We start from the raw sequence: 10,104 nt of genomic DNA on the forward strand, positions 1-10,104 counted from the left end.
TTAATAATGGTCTATGGACTTTTCCTTTAGGAAGCTGTCCATACCCTTTTTAAACCCCGCTATGTTAATCGCCTTTACCACATTCTCTGGCAACGAATTCCAGAGTTTAATTACACGTTGAGTGAAGAAAAATTTCTCTGATTCGTATTAAATTTACTACTTTGGAACTTCATCACATGCCCCCTAGTCCTAGTATTTTTGGAAAAAATAAACAAATGATTTACATCTACCTGTTCCACTCCACTCATTATTTTATAGACCTCTATCATATCTTCCCTCAGCTGTCTTTTCTCCAAGCTGAAGAGCCCTAGATGCTTCAGCCTTTCCTCATAGGGAAGTAGTCCCATCCCCTTTATCATTTTCGTCGCCCTTCTCCTTAGTGTTGTTAGATCATTAACGTGAGAAGCAAATGTGAATGTTGGTGGTGGTTCTATTACTCCAGATTGTTTTGTGAGTTTTTTTTCTGGGGAAAGTTGAGAAGTTAGCCATAACATTTAATTCTGATTTAGCTGAGGAATGTTGTTTAACCTCAGAGGACTGTAGTTGGTCCAGTTTTGAAACATCTACAGAATCTGAAGTTTGGTCTATTGTTAAAAATCTTAGACCAACTAATTCCTCAGGGGATAAATGTTCTCTGCTGGTGCTTAAGGCCACAGTTGGAAGTTTGGGAAGAGTTATCTCAACTGTATTAAACGTGTATTTGAATACAGGGAACGTGACTGTTAGGCCTCTTTTGAAGAAAGTTTTTTTGGATTCATCTATTTTGAATAATTTTAGACCTGTCTTCTTTGCCTATGATGGTACAAAATTTGGAGAAAGTGGTTCTAAAACAGTTGGAAAGTTATATTGAGACAGCAAAATGTTTGGATCCTTATCAGTATGGACTCTTGTAGAGTTCAAAGTATGGAATTCCGATTGATTTCTACTTTGGATTTTTTCAGACAAGGTCTTTATCACTCTTCCAGTTGCCTTTGATCCAGTGAATTATGGTATTTTATTATAGAGATTGAGGGCATATGGTGTTGTAGGTACTGTGCTCATTGGTTTGAATCTTTTTTGAGTAATTAAAAATTACAGGTAAGATCGGGTGCCTTCTTTTTGTTGTTACTTTGATTTGATTAAAAGTTTTCTGAACCTGTTTTGACTTCTAATTAGTAGATCTGAGGTCATTTATCAGTCTCTCTTGTTCTGCCTAGAGAAAAGCCTTTGATAAATCCAGCCTTAAACAGGATTGTGGGCTTTTTAATTAGGACACTACTGTGGAGAATGACAGATATATGAAAGGCACTCAACAGTGCAAAACATATATTTCATTATGTTTGACAAAAGTGGCAAACCCTGTGGGCATACTAGATGGAACAGAAGATTGGATCATGTTTATCCAGACTTTTATCTCAGCGTTACTGGGTCAAATCTCACTGAGGTAGTGACCAAATTCACTATCTGTCATCTGAAGCCTGTTTAAGGGGCCTCTATGCATTGATGGTGAAAGACAGTAATATGGAGAACTGGACTTAAAAAAATATACCACCCTTATGCTTTGTCACTGACTCAACTGGCACCAATTATACAGGTGATGGCATGGAGAATAAATTACAGTCAGTCCTGTTGCGAGTTCTCCAGATCAGAGTTAAAAGTACTTTGAAAGGACACCACAGTAGGGAAACCTGAAGTGCTATATTGGGATAAATGGACAATTTCCCAGTATAGCTTTTTAATTTCCAGCCAATCCAGCACCTTTCACTAACTTTTCTATAAATTTACATTATAAAACACCAAAGGTTTCTCATGCCAATCAGAGCAGATGGCACAATTAGCTATCAGTTTCTGTTTAGGGGCTAGATTGACTAAGCCTAACTGCCCCCCCCCCCCCTCCCACACACACACACACACACAATCCTAACAGAAAATACTTTTAAAAACTTATCAGTTCCTAGAAAGGCAAAAGCTTAGATACAGTGCCTTGCGAAAATCTTCACACCCCTGTACACTGTCTGCATTTGGGACTTGATGCAGTAAGTTGGGCCTTAGAATGAGATTGCTCTGCTAAATTTTCATGCACTAAAAAATCCTTTTTCTTCCATTTCGGTAAACTGATGGCATATGAATGACACTGGTGGTAAAAACTGTGAGCTTTCAGAAAAACCAGCACATACAACTGTAATAATATGCAGTGATTTGCCCCCATCCTCCCACTCTGTCAGACTGTCAAAGTAATGCTTTGATGTTTTTCTTATATATACTATCTGCTACCACATTTGCTTATTTCCGATCTGACGAAGAAGGGCAACCTTCAAAAGCTAATCAAGCAATGTATTAAGTTATGTCCAATAAAAAGGTATCATCTTATTTTCTTTTCCATGTTTTATTTTGTTTGATTTCTATTGATAACCTTCAAGAGTGGACTAACACAGCTACCACACCTCTCTACTCATCACAAGTAGAATGTCTTCCTGCCAGTGTGTTGAGTGAGGATTGGCCCGGGATCAATTATACTTACCTTGTCCAGTGAGGAATCCAGCGGTGTCCCTCTCTTCACATCAGCATCTTCCAAAATGGTGGTACTTGACCCCCTACAGGAGACAGGAGTAAATAGGCTTCTGTTCTGCCAACCAATTTTAGTGTTGGTTGGGGTGGGTCAAGGAAGGAGGGTGGATGGCCTGGAGGCCCATTTGCACCACCAGGAATCTTGGGTGATCTGAAGTGAAGTACTGCAGTTTATCTCAGATAATCCTAAAGATTGAAGGGTGGTGTTAGTAATGCCAATTTTTACAAAGGATTCCAGGGGCGAATGCACAAAATAGTAGAAACTATATGTAATCCCCTGTTAGGTTGGGGATTATAAGCAGAGTAAGTTCCCTGGAGAGAGTCACTGGGAGGTCCCTGGGTGGGAGGAAGCCCAGCCCAAGGGGAGTCATTTTGAAATAAAATGCAGAGAATTAGTGTCCTGGGGCTGAAGAGCAACAGGGGAGGAGATTGGAAGGAGATAAGGAGGAAGGAGAGAGGGTCTTTGGTTGCCTACAGGTTTTTGTTCCCTGCACATCCCCTGCCATAGACCTGAAGGAGAGGAGTCCTGGAAAGCAGAGAGATCCTTTGGCTATAAGAGGCCGGTTGTGGAAAGTGGCAACCAGGAGTGGAGTGTGTGCTACGGGTGGGTAGAGGAAGGCCCAGCCCGGGAGCAGGGGACTGGAGCTAGAGTGCGCTCGTTCCAGGACCAGGGTGGATCCAGAGCAGGGTCGCCGCTGGAGGAGGGTCAGACTAAGGGGGTCTGAGCCCAATGTAGAGAAATTATACTGTGAGGAGGAGTGCAGCCTTTGGAAATAAAATCTCTTTACAGGATAGGCATGGACAGGAGCCTTCTATATATGTACATAGCCCCAAGCTCAAGAGTGCCCTGTAAATAACCCGAGTGGTATGGGAGCGCTCAGAGCAAGAAATTGAATTAGGCATTTTTGGTTTAATTTAGATCTGCAGGTGCTGCCTGTTGCAGTATTTTTCTCCATGCATACTTCCTACCCACCCCCTCCTCCCACCCTGTCATAGTAATGCTTGAATGTTTTCACTTATATACACTGTCAGCTACCACATTTGCTTATTTCCGATCTGATGAAGAAGGGCAACCTTCGAAAGCTAATCAAGAAATGTATTAAGTTATGTCCAATAAAAAAGGTATCATCTTATTTTCTTTTCCATGTTTTATTTGGTTTGATTTCTATTGATAACCTTAAGAGTGGACTAACACGGCTACCATACTCCTCCAATAAAATTAAAATTTCTATACAGTTCTCAGAGTACTTTGTGGTTTCTGGACTGCAGAGCTGAGTAGAAGCTAGGAACAGCGTAAGATTCTCTCCCAATCCACTATACTGGACCACTGACCCATTGCCAAGCTCGACTGCAAATGAACTGGAACTGATGAGTATGGTAAGAGTGGCTTGAGAGAAAGGAACTGCATGTACGGTTTTGTTTGTGGCCTGGCACCAGAGCCAGCGCACGAGTGAAACCCAAGTTACATATATAACCATGATTTTATTGTGGATATTTGGGTAGTACCAGATAGGGGGTTCACTATCAGCCTTCTTAATCTGTTGCAGTAAATCTAAGTATCGCAGTGCCTTTTAGGTCACCTCAGTATGCAAAAGTGACCACAGGCAACAATGCAGGCTCATTCCTACGATGCTGTACATGGGAAGGGACCTTAACAAGCAAGATAAGCTAGGTCAGCTGTATTCCCTCTAGCAACCTCTCCAATACCCATGCTGCTCCCTACTTCATCTAAAGGCTAAGTGGGAGTGGTAAAAATTGGGGAGTATACCTCTCCATCCTCATTACAAATTCTTAATGGTATGTAGCACAATTCTAAGCATTTTCCTCCCCCACAGAAACTTTCATAGCAAATTATCAACCTGCTGATAGAATCTTTTCTCCATAATTAATGGCAACATACTTAGGATATAATTTATTCGGGGGCAGTGTTGATAGTTTCCACCTGTCCCCACCCAACCAGATGGAAAGGGTGCCATTTCACCAACAAATCTGCAATTTTCTGCATAATGTGGAGCCCATTTAAGCATTTTAAGGTCTTTAGATCTCTGAGCACCTTAATCCCCAAGTAACACCTGATTGGGAGGAGTAACCTAATGGTTGGAGCTAATGGCTAAGAACTAGGGAACTCAGGGTTAAAAATACTGAGGGGTCCTTTTACTAAAGTGCGCTGAAAATGGCTTGCGCTAGTGTAGGTGCGAGTTTTGGGTGCACACCGATCCATTTTTCAGCGCGCCTGCAAAAAATGCCTTTTTTATTTTTGCCAAAAATGGACGTGCGGCAAAACCAAGATTGCCACATGCCCATTGACCTACCAGTAAAGGTTCACGTGGTAACCGGGCGGTAATGACCTACGTGCGTCAAATGCCACTTGGCACACGTCCAAAAATAAATTTTGGGGGGGCGCACACCAAAAATGAAATCACCGCACGAGCCATGCGGTAACTCCATTTTGGCGCACGTAGATGCTTACGTGGCTTAGTAAAAAGGCCACTTAATAACGTGTATAAAATGTGTGCTAGTCGCTGCAGAAGGTGACAGCGTTAGAACTATGAGTACATTGTTATTGTTTTTTGGAGCGCTTTTGTTGGCACGGTTTCAGTACATATATTTTTTTGACCGTTTTTAGCATTTTTTTAACATGTTATTCAGTATTTTTAAACTTTGACATGGTATAACTAGCACTGCTTGCATAGTTCCTAACGATGATGTATACACAAGAGACTTTGGAGGTACACGCCATTTAGTTCATTCATAATTGATCGATACGATTATGGCGTTCACTTTTTTTCTTTTTCTCCTCGCCCTTGTTGGTAGATATTTTAAATAACACTTCAACATGGAGCAAGTGTCGATTATTATTTCTTTTCTCTCCTTTTTTTTTCTTTAGGGCCCTGGTTACTAAGCCGCGTTATAGGTGCGTTAGCATCTTTAACGAGTGTCAACCATGTACGTACCTACAATATCCTTATAGGCACCTACACGGTTAGTGCGCACTAATTGTAGACACGTTAAAAACGCTAACATGCCTTAGTAAATGGGATTCCTAGTATTTTTTCAGTACGTCACGTCTTGATGTTTTCAGTACCAGCACACACTTGTGTACTTGATATACAAATACGCTTACAGGATAAGGTTTTGTGTTAGTTTTTATTGTTAGATTTTTGTTAGTTTTTTTTTACTGTTTTTTTATTGACTGTTTTATTATTTACCATCTAGTTCTATACATCAAAAGATTTTTTGAGATCAATATATTAGAGGTACTATACATTTTCTTTTGAGTAATATTTTCTTGGCATTTTATAGTTAATTTCTTTTTTTAGTCACTTTTCTGAGTTATATCATCTCTTCCAATGTAAGTACATTCATCTGCATACAAAACTTTTTTTTCCTATTAATGGAATTCATTCTATGTACACCTGTTGTTTTAGATAGATAGATAGATAGATAGATAGATAGATAGATAGATAGATAGATAGATATATGCACAACATATGCCCTTGCTTGTTCATTTGCTTGGTCTTTTGTTGCAAATGCATTGAGATCGTTATCATGGGTATCTTATAGATCATGTTACCCGATTTATTATGAAGTGCTTCACTTCTGAAGATCTTTGAGATCTAATCATTTATAAGGTCAGTACGTATCTTTGTCCTGTTTTCCAACTGATTATACAACCCACAGGTGTAACCCATAGACACACTTTTTAATTTTTATGTATTTCACAAGCAGACATATTATTCATAAGTTCAGTATGTCTCTATATCTTGTTTTCCAATTAATTATACCACCGCCAACCTATATAAGGCACATTGGGCCTGCCCTTGGGTGGGAAAATGTTGGATATAAATGCTATAAATAAATATATGTATATAATAATTTTTTAAGCCCTAGTATTTATCAGTTTTCATTGATGTATTCATTTATCTTTTCATAAATTTAATTGATTTTTATATTTATTTTTGTACCTTGTTTTTAATTATCTTCTTGTAGTCATATTATTGTATTAGTCTATTGTTTATTTAATCACTGAATATATTTGCTTTTAGACTCCAGAAGCAGGTCTTTGGGCGTTGTGTCGAGTCTTTGATCAATAAATCTACTTAAACATACGATTGTCCTTCTGGTCTCTGCAGTCCATGGTCCTTCTCCCACTTCCTCCCTCTTATATTCTTCACATGCAACAGATTAAAAAAAAACAAACCCATATCCTTCAAGTGCGCATACAGATTTGAAGGATTTGTTTTTGACTGTTGCATTTGAAGAATAAACACCATTGGACTCTTTTATTGGTTGTCTTAGGAACTTGTGTTCTTTGGCGACTTCCACTCTTGTTTTTGCTTGCTGCTACTTGTGTGGAAGATTTGTTTTCCTTCTTCTGCTCTCTACATGCATTCCTTACCACATTCTGCCCGACTGCCACACCCCATTCCTGCTGCACTAATAAGTCAGATTTTTTTTTTCATTTTCACTGTTGTAAGTTCTACCAGGAAACCTACTAACTGAACTATACAACTTTTGTAATGGTTGCTAAATGGTGACAGCAAATGACCTGACCACATAGCTTTCAAAACAGCTGCTATGTATATTGCCACTTAGGGCTAATGAAGAACAGAAATACCTATAGGACAGTGGTAACCTGTGTAAAATTCATCCTTTAAAATCTGACAGTTAAATATAGTAATCATACTTGTATTTTGATTTATTGTCCTTTACAAAGCAAAAGAACATTTTGACACAAGTTCACTCCTTTCTCCTCCAGCTTAGACCCACACAAACACTCCGAGACCAACACCAAAAAACACAAATACACAGGCATGCGTGTGCGCACACATGCACGTGTGGGGGTGGATGGGGGGGCTTCAGAAAGAATTCCATGAGCCCTTTGCTCCCTTGTGTTAAATCAAAGACTATGTGGTAGTAGTAGAAATTAGTGCTGCTGGAGAGAAACGCTAAACATTCTTGTCTGTAGGGTGAGTAATAAGGGAGTGTCTTAATTCTCCTCTATCCCCATTATTAAATGTGTTTCTGTAGACACACAGGACCTGTTTGCAGAACAAGAGATGTAGGATTTCTGCTAGGGTTCTTTCACATTCTATATGCTTTAGAGCTGTAGTTCCCAAACCCAGTCCTGGAGGCATCTCAGCCACTCAGGTTTTCACTGTATCCACAATGAATATTCATAAGATAGATTTGCGTGCCATGGAGGCAGTGTATGCAAATCTCTCTCATGAATATTCATTGTGGGTATCCTTAAAACCTGACTGGCTGGGGTGTCTCCAGGACCAGGTTTGAGAACCACTGCTTTAGGTTAAAAACAGACCCCCCCCCCCCACACACACACACACACACACACCTTTTCATTTTCACACTATAGGGTTGCTTGAATTAGTCTGTTATTGTAAACTGCTCAGTAAAAACTTTTGAATGGGCAACATATCAAATATTGATTAAACTATCAAATCATCTAAATCATTTTACCGAGGGGTTATATTGGGCCACGTGCTTCAGGGTTCTTACAGCTTTTTTTTGTGCAGTGCCTTTACAGCCAAATTTAAGTCTCCAAAGCATACTGGCCAAGATCCATGGTTTCTGAAGTATGCTCTATATCTTGTTTATTTGAAAAGAATTTGAAATTGGGTTGAAGATTTTTTTAGTCTGCTCCAGCTTTACTTGGAGGGCCCAGGAACTGCAGTAGGTTTCTAACATATTTCGATCACATCTGTGATAAGGGGTGGAACAAGCTGATAATCTGCAGAGTGGAGGCATTTGATTTCCAAGTCACTTAGGTCTAGACTTACTAACTTACAGCTTTGAAGTGTGTTCTTTACTACAGGCCCCACTACAGTGAATAAAATTATTTTACTACTCACATGCAATAGAGAGTAACAACATGCATTAATTCAGCTCGGAACCTTGGGGTTGTCTTTGACTCTTCTCTCTCCTTCTCTGCTCATATCCAGCAGATCGCCAAGACCTGTCGTTTCTTTCTTTACAACATCCGTAAAACCCGCCCCTTTCTTTCTGAGCACTCTACCAAAACCCTCATCCATACCCTTGTCACCTCTCGTTTGGACTACTGCAATCTGCTTCTTGCTGGCTTCCCACTTAGTCACCTCTCCCCTCTCCAGTCGGTTCAAAACTCTGCTGCCCATCTCGTCTTCCGCCAGGGTCGCTTTACTCATACTACCCCTCTCCTCAAGTCGCTTCACTGGCTCCCTATCCGTTTTTGCATCCTGTTCAAACTTCTTCTACTAACCTATAAATGTACTCACTCTGCTGCTCCCCAGTATCTCTCCACACTCATCCTTCCCGTGCACTCCGTTCCCTGGATAAATCCTTCTTATCTGTTCCCTTCTCCGCTACTGCCAACTCCAGACTTCGCTCCTTCTGTCTTGCTGCTCCCTATGCCTGGAATAGACTTCCTGAGCCCCTACGTCTTGCCCTATCCTTGACCATCTTTGAAAGCCCATCTCTTTAACATTGCTTTTGACTCGTAACCACTTGTATCCACTCGCCTCCACCTACCCTCCTCTCCTCTTTCCTCTACACATTGATTTGTTTGCTTTATTTTTTGTCTACTAGATTGTAAGCTCTTTGAGCAGGGACTGTCTTTCTTCTATGTTTGTGCAGCGCTGCGTACGCTTTGTAGCGCTATAGAAATGCTAAATAGTAGTAGTAGTAATTAATACAATAAGGCTGAGGATTTCTCCAGTAGTGTATAGTGATCATAGACATATGAGCTGGCTCTGAGGGTGCTTGAGCACCCCCAATATTGAGGAGATTTTTGTATGTGTACAGGGAGGGGTTATTTCCATTGGGCTTTGTACCCCCAATAATTTTGAAACGTTGGCTCCTATGATCATAGATGTAGACACTGAAGAGAGCAGGGCTCAGATTACCTCTCTTTCACTACCTGATAGCAGCTGAAGATGTCTGCATGTTCAAACACAGATGAAGATGTGTAGTTCAACTTTGGCTGCTGTTTAAGAACTGTTATACGTTACCACTAACTCGAGCAATGAGACCTAGTTACTGTTAACTAGGTTAACAGTAAAATAGCACATCTTAACAGTAAACCATATTGATAACTTCTCTCTCTTAATTAAAGCATAAACTTTCCCCTCAAATCCACTTTGCAGTAATTTAAAGCAGAAGTCAGAATGCCAAAGAATAAAAGCAGACCAAACTTTGGTTTCAGCCCATTATGTCTGAAACCAAAAACCTACTCCCCCCCAAACCCATCCGACCATCTTTAGGCCCTCCCCTAGAAGCTCTGATGGTTGAGTGTCCTCCCCACATTCCTCCCCGTGAACTCCGCTCTCTGAACAAATCTCTCTTGTCGACCCCCTTCTCCTCCACCGCTAACTCCAGACTTTGTTCCTTTTGTCTCGCAGCACCTTATGCCTGGAACCGTCTTCCCGAACCCATCTCTTCCTGTTTTTAAAATCTATGCTGAAAGCCCACCTTTTCACTACTGCCTTTGGCTCCTAACCACTACTCATTTGCCCTCCTCCTCTTTACCCATTAATTCCCTTGCCCGTTCTATGTCTTGTCTAT

The sequence above is a fragment of the Microcaecilia unicolor genome, chromosome 7 (genome assembly GCF_901765095.1).
Source record: "Microcaecilia unicolor chromosome 7, aMicUni1.1, whole genome shotgun sequence".
Taxonomy (NCBI): Eukaryota; Metazoa; Chordata; class Amphibia; order Gymnophiona; family Siphonopidae; genus Microcaecilia; species Microcaecilia unicolor.